The 12,335-nt window shown below is 40.7% G+C and overlaps 1 protein-coding gene and 1 pseudogene across 1 annotated transcript in view; one reads left to right on the forward strand and one right to left on the reverse strand.

Annotated features, from left to right (window-relative positions):
- RERE (arginine-glutamic acid dipeptide (RE) repeats) overlaps nucleotides 1–12,335 on the forward strand; it is a 687,265-nt gene that overhangs the window by 471,203 nt on the left and 203,727 nt on the right. The window lies entirely within an intron of this gene.
- LOC102814145 lies at nucleotides 2,468–3,485 on the reverse strand (annotated as a pseudogene).

The following is a 12,335-nucleotide window of genomic DNA, read 5'->3' on the forward strand; positions in this document are numbered from 1 at the left end:
TATGTTATTTGATTGTTCCTGTAGCACTTTCCTGACTTCTTCCTTATTTTTCTCAACTGCATTGTATAGTGTTTTGATACCTTTTATAATCATTTTTAGAAATTCCTTCTCAGGCATTTCCAAAGCCTGCCCATCTTCCAGTATGGCATATAGGTCTACTTCCAGCTCATTTGCTTCATTCACTTTATCTCGTTTCTAGACATGTGCAGATATGGTCGTCTGCTCCTGTTTTTTGGGAATCTTCAGGGGTTATCTGTGGACTTACTACTTAGATAGGGATGTATTTTTGTATTTTTTATGCTTTCTGGTTGATTGCCTCCAGGTAGATGTGATCAGGAAATGGGCTTCCCTTTTCACTCTTCTTCCTGAGAAATTTCAAGATACCACTGTTGGTCATTTTGACGTAACTTAGGATTTAATTTTTGGACTATTTCCTTTTCTATCTGCTTGTCCCACTCCACAGTCCCCGTTCAGGCCTTTTTTCTAGGGTTGTGGCCATTTGGTTTTAATTGGAAACTGTCTCTTTTTGGCTGTCTTTTGAATCTTGGTTTCCCTTGCGTACCATTGTCTAGTAGATACTTGAGGGGGAGAGAAAGAATAATCAGAAATATCACCATAGAAAGCTTGTAAGTCGTTCTTCTGCGTATAACTGTTTGGAATATCTAAAATGAGGCTACAACTTGCCCAGTGAAGGATACTTCTTGTGTAGCCTCTGCATTGCATAAGATCATAGGGGGAATCCTGTACCCCATCCAGAATCTTCTGTAGTTGGAAATCTCCACTTGAAAGAATAAGCAGACCAACCTGGAGCAACTAGAAGAACAAAAGATATTTCTTAAAAGAAAGACTGACAGGAAAAATACAAAACAATAATGGAAGTCTGACTGAATATTACACGAACAAGCAAATTGCTTGTCCAGGAGACATCAAGGCGGTGCTGTTGTTTGGTTGAATGCTCTATACACATCTATAAGTTCCAGTTGGCTGATTGTGTTGTTTAGTTCTTCTGTGTCTTTAAGTTTCTTTCTGGTTATTCTATCCATTTTTGAAAGCGGTGTATTAAAATGTCCCATAATAATTGTAGATTCGTCTGTGTCTTTCTCTTTAAATCTGTTGGTTTGCTTTATATATTTTGGAGCAAAGTCTTTCATTGGGAGCATAGATCTTTATTATGGTTATGTTATCTTGCTCAGTTGTTCCTTTAATCATGAGATAATATCCATCTTTTATGTATCAACCCTAGTTTTTCCCTTAAAGTTTATTTTATCAGAGATTAGTACTGCCACTCTTGTTCGTTTTTTATTGCATTTAGCTTGTTATATTTTGTTCCGTCCTTTGACTTTTTTTTTTTTTCCAAGCAAAACAAAATCAAATTTAAAGGTCTTAAATGCAAAAGTAAAAACAAACAAACGAAAAAACACAAAAAAGCAAAAGAAAAATTAACAGAGCAATCCAAAATGTCAAGGCGGTTACGGAGAGATTTCTGTGGGTTCATCTTTAGGACTACAATCAAAGGCTTTTGTTAATAGCTAACCGGCAAGAAGTTATGCACTTGTCTGCTGAGTGTTCAGACCAGAGCAAATTGTCAAAACAAAATCCAGCTAAATACAGGAAGGAAAACCTAGTGCTCACAAGAAGGGGATCCGAGAGGTCACAATGCTCAAATGTTTATGTGGACTTCAAATGCAGTGCTAGTGTGCGTGTTCAAGCTATGGTGAGTGGTCTCAGAGACTGAAGGGAGGGAGCAGCTGGGGTGCTGGGAGAGCAGCAGGCATGTGTGTGGGCAGAGCGACACGTCTTCAGGCCTGGAACTTAGAGCTGACTGGAATACACTGGAGTTTCCTGGAAACTCTTTGGTCCTTCCCTACAGGTGCCTGGGCTTAGAGACCTGTGTGTGCCCTTCTCAGGACCACTTGAAGCTTGACCCCTCCCCATAAAGGCGCTCCCCACACCCCCCAGGCCCAAGCGTGGGGCTGAGTGAGTAGGAGGTGACAATGGGACCTGCTCTGGGAAGCAACTTCCTGCCAACCAATGCATCAATCGCTCCGAATGGGGAAGCGCTTGTGAAAATGCACACTCAGCGTCTAACATCTTTAGTTTAAAAACTCAAACTCAAAAGTAACTTTATTTCCTTTTATCCAGTTTATGGAGACATCAAAATGAAATGAAATGTTAGACGGTCTTAGAAGTTAAAGCATGCTTCAGTTTTACCACCATCCAGAGGGACTGGTTAGTTAACACAGTCTACTTAGATTTCTGTTTAATATATATTTTAAAAGAAATAACTTAAGAAACTTAAAATTGGTCTAACATGGTGGGATTTCGAACATTTGAACATGTCGGTTGCATCCCAGATTATAAAAGCCTCTTCACTTCTCATTTAGACTAAGACAAACACTTGTGAAAATTGGCGCAAAGTGAGTTGTACACTAAAAAAAAAGTTTCAACTTTGGTCACTCTTAATGATCTATTCCGTCCGAAAAAAAGCATGAGCAAGTTCTTTGTGGGACTTGTTGGTTTTGGAGGAAACCTGTAAGATTTTTGTCCCACAGGCGGTAGCCGTTCAGACTGGCTATGGTCATCGCCGCTTCTTCATAGTTTTTCATGGTCAGAAAGCCAAACCCTTTGCACTTGTTGGTGTTGAAGTCGCGGATCACCTTCACGTTGGTGACAGCACCAAAGGGACCAAACATCTGCCAGAGGATTCCCTTGTTGGCGTCCTGCCCGAGATTGTAGATGAAGACGCACCAGCCTTGAAGACGCATTGCCCGGCCCATTGACGCCAGAGAGCCCACTCATGTGAACCGCACCTATCGGGGAGAACCTGAACCTCTGCGCCTGGTGGTGCACGGGCCCTCCAAACCGTCGCGCAAGCGAGTGGTACAGCTGGGAGAGCAGTGCCACGTTTTTGTTCTGGTTGGGATTGGCAGCAAACTTCACTGTGATGGGCTCAGAGGAACCTGGGGGTTTATGACCATTGAAACTGGTAATAGCCTCTTCTGCCTCCCATCGTTTGTCAAAGTGGATAAACGCAACCCCTCTGGACAAACCTGTGGTCTGGTCCACAAGCACGTGGGAGTTGATGATGCGCCCGAACCTCGAGAACATGTCCTCCACGTCCTTCTGCGTCATGGTCCTCGGGAGCCCGCTGATGTACAGGTTGGCATCTTTGATGACCTCAGAGCTGGGGCGAGCGTAGGATACCTTAATTGTTTTAGATTGGAGTGTCAGGCCGTTGAGTGTTTTGATGGCCCTCTCGGCGTCTTTCGCAGTCACGTAGTTCACAAAACCATAGCCCAAGTTGTGTCCTGCTACTTTATCACAGATAAACTTTGCAGACTCAACTTCACCAGTGCTGTTGAACTGGCTCCATAGCTCATCCTGGGTCATGTTCTGAGGGAGATAGTTGACAAATTCCTTCATGTTGTCCTCCCGATATCATCCCTGCTGTCTTCGGCCATGTGGTCTTCATAACCATTAGACATGGGTTTTTTTGTTTTTTTTTTTTTAATCTGGTTGCGGGTGGACGAGCCCAGGACTTCTCCGGGGCGGGAGAACGGCCTCGGCAAGAGGCTAACGGCTCCGCTCGGCCTTGGTGGTAGCAGCAGCAGCAGCGGCAGTGGCGACGGCAGTAAGCCGTCCTTTGACTTTTAATCTGTTTTTGTCTCTGCATGTAAGATGTGTCTCTTGTAGACAGCATATTGAAGGATCTTGTTTTCTTATCCATTCTGCCATCCTCTGTGTCTTAACTGGTGCTTTTAATCCATTTATATTCAGTGTAATTATCGATATGTATGGTTTAATTGCTGCCATATGTTGTTTTTTTTTGTGGTGTTGCTGCTTTCTTAGTTTTGTGTTTCTTCCTATGCTGAGTTCATGCTTTTGTGTTATTTCTTGTGAGTTTCCTCATAGTTTTAATGTTTCCATGTTCTTCTTGGATTTTCATTTTCTTGGTATGTTGTGAAGTGTTAATTTTCTTTGAAGTTACCTTATACTCCATTAACTTTTTCCTCCATTTATTGCCATCTATTTTATCCTGTAATATACCTGACCTTCTCATGATACGGATCTCTGTTCTTTCACATTTTACCCTCTTTCACATTGTAATTGTTTTGATCATAGACTGACCCTCCAGATCCACTGAGTTTGTTTTTACAGTTTTGTTCTATTCTTGACTCTTCCCTTTGTCAATAGAGTTCCAGGAGGTGCTGCCACATATGTCAGTCTCTGGTTGTTGTCTGTTCTTGTTGGTTCTCAGTCCACACAACTCTCTTTAGGATGTTTTGTAGTTGTAGGATTGGCTTTGGCAAAATCCCTTAGCTTCTGTTTATCCTGGAATGTTTTGATTACACCATCATATTTGATTGATAGCTTTGCTGGATAAAGGATTCTTGGTTGACAGTTTTTTTCTTTGGGGGTTTCTTATATGTCTCCCCATTGCCTTCTTGCTTGCATGATTTCTGCTGAAAGAAGTGAACTTGCTTGCCTTTGTATGTAACATTTCTCTTTTCCTTAGTGGCTTGCAGGATTCTCTCCTTATCTTTGATTTTCAAGAGCTTATTATGATATGTCTCAGTGGTTTTCTTTTGGGGTCTGTCCTTCCTGGGGTTCTTAGAACTTCTTGAATGTTAATTTTTTCACTTTTCAGGATGTTAGGGAAATTATCTTCCATCAGTTCTTCAGCTATTTCCTCTGTGGACTTGTATGATTCTTCCTGTTCTGGAATGCTGATAATTCTTAAGTTATTCCTCTTCATGTTGTCCAACATGAATCTTTGACCTTCTCCAGATTTTTTTGGTCTTTTTTTCTGTTTCCTCTTCTATTCTTCTCCTTCACTCTTTCAGTGTATTGTGTATTTCTGATATTCTATTATTGATTTTTTGGACCTCTTTATGTAAGTTTTCAATTGTTTCCAATACTGTATCTATCTTATTTGATTTTTTCTGTAGCGCTTTCCTGACTTCTTGCATATTTTTCTCAACTCCATTGTAAAGTGTTTTGAAACATTTTGTAATCATTTTTCTGAATTCCTTCTCAGGCATTTCCAAGGCCTATCCTCCTTTCAGAATGTAGTCCAGGTATACCTCTAGGTCATTTGTCTCAGACAGTTTATCTTGTTTCTGGACGTGTGCTGATATGGTCTTCTGCTTTTGCTTCTTGGTCATGTTTAATGTTTATCTGTGGCCTTAATCCTTGAGTATGTGTTGTGGTATTTTTTATGCTTTCTGATTGCCTCCTTGTAGATGTGGGCTTCCCTTTTCAATTTTCTTATTACTTAACTCAGCGTAACTTTCACAGGTGTATGGCAGTTGGTATTGGTTCTTGCCTGGACTTGAGTGTTTTATAGAGTTTGATTATAGCTTGATTATATGGCAGCAGTTGCTGTCTCTTCTTGGGTAATATAGGGAGAGAAAGAGCCCCCAGAGGTAAAAGGAGAACGTAAATCAGCAAAACAGCAACAGCAATAAGACAAGGGGGAAAAAAGCCACCAAAGAAGCAACAACATGGAATAGCCAGAAACATCACAACAGAAAGCTTGTAAGCCCGTTTTTCAGGCTATAACTGACTGGAATACCTTAAAGGTTGCTAGAAATTGCCCAGTGAAAGAGACCTCCTGTCGAGCTTGTGCATTGCATAAGACCATAGGTGGAAACCAGAATTCCATCCAGAATTGTCTGGGGTAAGAAATTTCCACCGGAAAGGATGAGTAGACCAGCCTGGAGCAGTTAGAAGAACAGAAGAAACTTCGTGACGAAAGAGCAGCAGGAAAAATCAGAAACAATAATGACAATGTGATTGATTACTACAAGAACAAATAAGCTGTTCACCCAGGAGCTATCAAAGCAAGTGGTCGGGTCCCCTCAGAGCAAACTACCTTCCAAGACTAAGACTAAAACTCAAAGGGAATACATGAGCAGGCATGTGGTCAGGCTGGTGACCATGTTGCTCACTGATAAGAGGAATAGGGGAAAAAACAGCAATGAAGTTCAGATCTGAGTCTGACCACATTCAATAGACTCCTATGAACCTGAGAGGAAACCTTGATGGCCAGCAATTATAGCATGACCTGGGGACTCTTGGGCCCAGAGGCAGTAACATGGCCACAGAGGACTAGAGCAAAGAATGAAGCATCCAGCTGATAGGAAGTGAAGGGAGAGGCACAAGAACACCCATACTTGCAGATAGCACCCACTCCACCTGGTTTCGATGGCTGGATGATCAGAACTTGACTAGAAGAAGAAAGAAGAGGTAGGAAAAAAAAAAAAGGGAAACTCACTACAATCTAATGAACTTTACCTATACATATGGATGCAGTAGCTCAAAAAAAGGTACAAATCTTTATAGAAAGGATCATTTCCACCTCCTTGGTACATAGTGTTGACAGGGATGGGCTACTTAGACATTGGTTACCCAAAATGGGGTGGGGAGGCTATAAAGGCAAGAAGTGACTGGTTTACAGACTTTCAAGAGGGAGCCTAGTTCCAGATGGGGCAGGGGTAGGTAGAACCTCTACTGAATGATTTCCAATCTGTTGGGGCCAGGCTGGCCAAAGGAAATGGGGACAATAGTACAATAGTGAATAACTGCCATCAGGACTGACTGTGAGGGTCGGCAATATAGGGGTAGATTTTTTTTGACAAAAGGAAGGGAGTGATTGATTTTGGATCCCAGGAGCGGATGTCCCTGGGACCATCAAGTGAGAAGCGCAGAGAGTGTACCCTACCCAGAGAGGCAGTGAAGCCAGGCATGGAGACAGAGATGATGACGTGTACAGATGGAGTGGCTGGGGACATGGGACTCAGGGAGGGAAAGGAGCAATGTGCTGACAGCCGGGGGCGGGCATGTGGGGTGTATCCTTTGATTATTTGATGATGCATGGAGGGGATTGTAATCATTGCAGGGACATGAAATATGATAGGGTTAATGTGAAGTGACGCTGATGTTCTCCTATGTAAATCCTCATAATTCACAATAAAAACTTAAAAACAACAGCAACAAAACTAGATTGGATACTGTAGTCTATAACTGCAGAAGGGGGAGAGGAGGGAGAGAAGAAACAAAAATCTGTCACCTAATATGAGTATGATTTTAATGTCATCTTTCAGCTTCTTGCTTTCAAGGTCATCTGTTAAGTTTCAAGATGCCATTAGTTGGTTGTTATTATACCTCAGGATTTAATTTAATTTCCATCCTAGTTGTTTTTAAACTCTCTTTCCCTCTTCCCACCACTTGTTCTTTGCCTTTTCCCTATTAAAAAACAGTTCAGGGCCAGCTCTTGGGATGAGAGTGTCGTTGTGCATGCATGACAGAAGAACCCAACAATGGTGGGGAGTGTTCAGTGGCTCATGCACTTCCTCTAATCACCAGAATTTAGGTGCACGAACAGTGGGTGGCCAATGAACAGATACCAAAAAGAAAATCAAAACAATGCAAAACTGACAAAAGTGTATGTGCTCATTTGCTCCTAGGTTCCCCCGGCGTTATTCTGTGGTGGGTCTGTTCCCTGGCTTGGTCTTGCCTCTTGGTCTGGCTCAAGTTGTTGACTCTGGGCCGCCGAGCCCGGCAGAATCAAAAGTATGCGATTTCTTACTTCTGCTACAAGTTCCACTAGCTGTAAGCCTTCAAATTTTAAAAATATTCCTACCTATTGGTTCAGAGTTTTGGAGCTCTGCCCTGAACCCACTTTGCCTGGTATTCTGTGGTATTGCTGACAGCGAACTTCACGGCACCTCTACCCTATCCACCATCAAGCCCCGCCTATATATCAACAATTAACTTTTGATTTAATGTCACCATCTGACAAGAGAGAGTATTTCATGAGTAGTGTTAAGTGCTTCCACTAAATGGTACATACTTATCTTTGATGATCATTAGCAGCCATTGAGACTTCCTAGGTGATTCAAGTAGATAGCAATCAATTATTAGCCAAAAGTTTGGTGATTTGAACCTACTCACAGGCACCTGGTATACTGCTATAGAATAAGCACTGGAAAACAAGGTTGGTTTGAACTGCAAGGTTGGTCGTTTCAACCCACCAGCCACACCTTGGGAACCCTATATAGGGTCACTATGAGTTGGAACCAACTTGATGGCACTTAATAACAACTAGAGGCACCTTGGAAGACAGCCTGGCAGTGTGCTAATTTTTGTATTTTTATATTGAAGTCACAGACTTCAAGACCTTGTGGAGCAGTTCTACGCTGTGTACATGGAGTTACCATGAATTAGAATTGCCTTGATGATAATTAAGAACCATATCAGCATCCATTGGTTATCATTACTTAGATACATTATTTTATTGTTATTTATTAAGTGCCACTGAGTTGGTTTCACCTGCACAGCAGCTGGTTGGCTCAGACTGCCAATCTTGTGATTCAGAGTCCATTGCTTAGCCTACAAAGCCACTGAGTTCCCTATCATTGTATTGTTGGTGTTGTTGTTAAGGTGCTGCCGAGTTGGTACCGACCCATAGCAACCTTATGCACAACAGAAAGCCTGCACGGTCCTGCACCAACCTCATAGTTGTTGCTTTGCTGGAGCCATCGCTGCTGCCACTGTGCCAGTCCATCTCATTGGGGCTCTTCCTCTTTTTTGCTGACCTTCCTTTTACCAAGCATGATGTCCTTCTGTAGGAACTGGTCCTTCCTGATAATACGTCTGAAATATGAGAGACAAAATCTCACCATTTTGGCTTGTAAGGAGCGTTCTGGTTCTACTTCTTCCAACACAGATTTATTTGTTCTTCTGGCAGTTCATGATACTTTTAATACTCTTCTCCAGCACCATAACTTAAATGAATTCATTCTTCTACAGTCTTCCTTATTCATTGTTCAACTATCACATGCATTTGAGGCAACTGAAAATACCATGGCTTGGGTCAGGCACACTTTAGTCCTCAAACCAACATCTATTTCTTTTGAACAGTTTTAAAAAAAGTCATTTTATTAGAGATTTCAAAATAGTGATGTTCTTACTCTGTTATTCCTTCTTTCTGTCTTCATTTTTGCTGAATAAATAAAATGTCCTTTATCAACTATACTCACTCTTCATTTATTGGCATGTTTAGTTTCCAAAGACCAGGTCATTATACAAAATAGATGGTGACCACATCAGATCATTAAATGAAGGGTATGTACATGTTATAATTGTAGTACTGTCAGATTCCATGATTACATAGCTGTCTAACCCCTGAGAATGAGAGCCTACCTAGGCTACTTGACATGTAACCATAACCATCACAACCAGTGATTTTTCTTACCTGGCACCTTTGTATTTTTTACTGCTAGACATATATCATTAGTTCATTCACTGGATACATTTTCCACAACTGTTGTAAATGTTGGATAATGAGGTAAAGTAAAAACAAAAAACAAAAAAACAAAGCAAAACAAAACAAAACAAAAACTGGGACAAGTGAGGAAAGTTTGATGTATTTGGTTCTTTGAAAGTACAAATCACATAGGAATCCATCACGCTGATTCCAATTCATAGAAGGCAAAATAAATGCTTGATTCTTCACAGTTTTGCTAGTTTTCAAAATATTGAGTTGGTTTTCTAACATCTTCCAATGGTAATGGTAATCACTGAAGGTTTGTTTTTAAAAAATTTTTAAGTAATATTCATGTATTTAAAATTATTTATCTTGTGCACTACTTTTGTTTTTATTGTGAATTGAGTGATAATTTACATGGGAGAACATCGGTTTTACATTCATCATTTCATTGCAATGATTATAATTCCCTCTGTGCATCATCATTCAGTAGTATTTGCTTCTATTCCCTCTGTTGTTGTTTTTTGAGGTGTTTTGTTTGTTTGTTTTTTGATGGGGAGGAGGGGTGTGTACACAAAAACACTCAGGAATATATAATCGTTTAAACAACCAAAGGGCACATTCTCAGCAAGCCTGCCTTTTGGCCACCCACATACAGCCTTCTTCTTTCCATGAGTCTAGAATTCTTAGCTGCTCTTTCTCTCCATGTCTTCATCTCTGCCTCCATCTCTGGTGTCGCTGCTTCTCTGCATAGGGTCCCACATTCCACATGTGCTCTTCTTCCTTCATGGTTCTAAGGTCCTGTGTTCCTGGAATATAAGAGTAACTACTCCCCCTTTTTTGTTACAAAATTTCTACCTTTATAGTTGTGACAATCGCAATTAGTCATGATAACAGTTATTCTCTATTGAATCATAAGACTCTTTCTTATCCCTATCTCTTTACACCAGACCCATCTAGACAAGATGAAACTATTCAGTGGGGATTCTTCCTTCCCCCGCATACTCTGAAACTAAACTCCTTCTTGAAAACTTGTAAGCCAGTCACTTTGTGCCTTAATGTCTAAGTTGCCTGTCCCTATCAACTCTGTATACAGAGGGGACAGATTTGATGTGAAGACCCCTTCCCTCTCAGTTTGTATCTTGTGCACTACTTTTGTTGATAATTAAATTATTACTGTATTTACTAATGTATTACCCATATAGTCATGGACAGGTTCCCTTTTTTCTGCTCTGACATCAGTTTCTTGCTTCATCTTGTATATCCCTTGTCCGATATTTAGAATTAAACTTTTCTCCTAGGCTTTTTCATTTGTTTTAGTAGACATCTACAGATTGAATTCCAGAATATTTATTGCTACTGGGTTGCTGTTACTATGTCTTTTCAAGGGACAGAATTAGGGATCATGCTTTTCTTCATCTTTTAAAGATAAATTACATGGTGAATTTATAGCTGATAACTTGTAATTTAACTTTTATTTTATATCCTTTCATCTGTAGCTGTATTATCACGCCTCAAATCTCATTTTAATGATGTTGTTGTTAAGTGCCGTCAAGTTGATTCCGACCCATAGTGACCGTGCTGTATAGGGTCCAAGGAGTAGCTGGTGAGCTTGAACCACCGACCTTGCAGTTCAGACAGCTTTGCCGTCTAACATATTAACCGACAGCGCCACACCAGGACTCCATTTTAATGATGTTGTTGTTGTGAAGTGCCATCGAGTCAGTTCCAACCCATAGTGACCCTGTAGGGTTTCCAAGGAACAGCTGGTTATAATCACTTATTTGCTGTATCCCATAACATACAACACAACAACTATAACAGAATAACTGTCACAGTACTCCAAGCAATATGATTATTAAAAACCGTTTACTTGGACTATGTGGCCACTTTGGGGGCATTCAGGTTTTGTCCCTTCAGAAGAGTTAGGAAAAAAGAAAGAATGGAAATAGGAAACATAGGCAGGGAATGGGATAAGTGATGTTTACATTGTACGGACTGCGATCAGTGACATGAGAAAATATGTGTATGGATTTCTGAATGGGAAACTGATTTGTTCTGTAAATATTCCCTCGATTCATAATGAAAACAACTGCTTCGTTTGCCATGAGATCAGAAAAAGAAAAAATGGTTTACTTGTAAAAATTTTTGACCTTAGTTTGTATCCCACTAGGGCTTTACAGATTGATTATGCTTTCAAGTTTATTGAAATAGTTCCTAGAGAGGAACCAACTCATTACACAAACCAAAAAAGACCTGTCAATTTCTTCTAAGTCTATTCATAGTAATGGTATAAGGAGCTCTGGTAGTGTAGTAGTGATGAATCTGGCAGCTAACTTTAAGGTCAGCAGTTCAAAACTGCTAGCCTTTCCAGGGAGAAAGACAAGGCTTTCTATTCCTTTAAAGATTTATAGTCTCAGAATCCCTATACAGAGTTGTTATGAGTCAGAACTGACTCCACAGCACACCACCACAACCACCACTTCTATCATCAGTGACAGTGTAGGACATAGTAGACCTGTCCCACAGGGCTTTTAAGGCTGTAATCTTAGGAAACAGACTTCCACATCTTTCTCCCATTTAGTGACTGATAGGTTTGAGTTTCTAACCTTTTGGTTAGTCGTTGAGCACTTCAACTAACTGATGTTGTTGTTAGGTGCCATTGAGTCGGTACCAACTCATAGCAACCCTATGCACAACAGAATGAAACACTGCCTGATCCTGGTCCATTCTCAAAATTGTTGACACGCTTGAGCCCACTGATGCTGCCACTTTGCCAATCCATCTTGCCGGAGGTCTTCCTCTTTTTCTCTGACCTTCCACCTTACAAAACATGATATCCTTCTACAGCAACTGGTCCCTCCTGACAATATGTCTGAAGTATGAGAGACGAACTTTGGCCATCCTGAACTCCAAGGAGCATTCTATAGGGTTCCTTAAAACACATAAAAACCCTATTACGATCTACCCAAAAAAAAAAAAAAAAAATCAATCCCACAGTCATATATGCAGTCACATGTTGCTAGGGAGTTCAGTGATGCATACATGTATTTCATGGAGGAGA

The sequence above is a fragment of the Chrysochloris asiatica genome, unplaced genomic scaffold (assembly GCF_000296735.1).
Source record: "Chrysochloris asiatica unplaced genomic scaffold, ChrAsi1.0 scaffold00223, whole genome shotgun sequence".
Lineage (NCBI taxonomy): Eukaryota > Metazoa > Chordata > Mammalia > Afrosoricida > Chrysochloridae > Chrysochloris > Chrysochloris asiatica.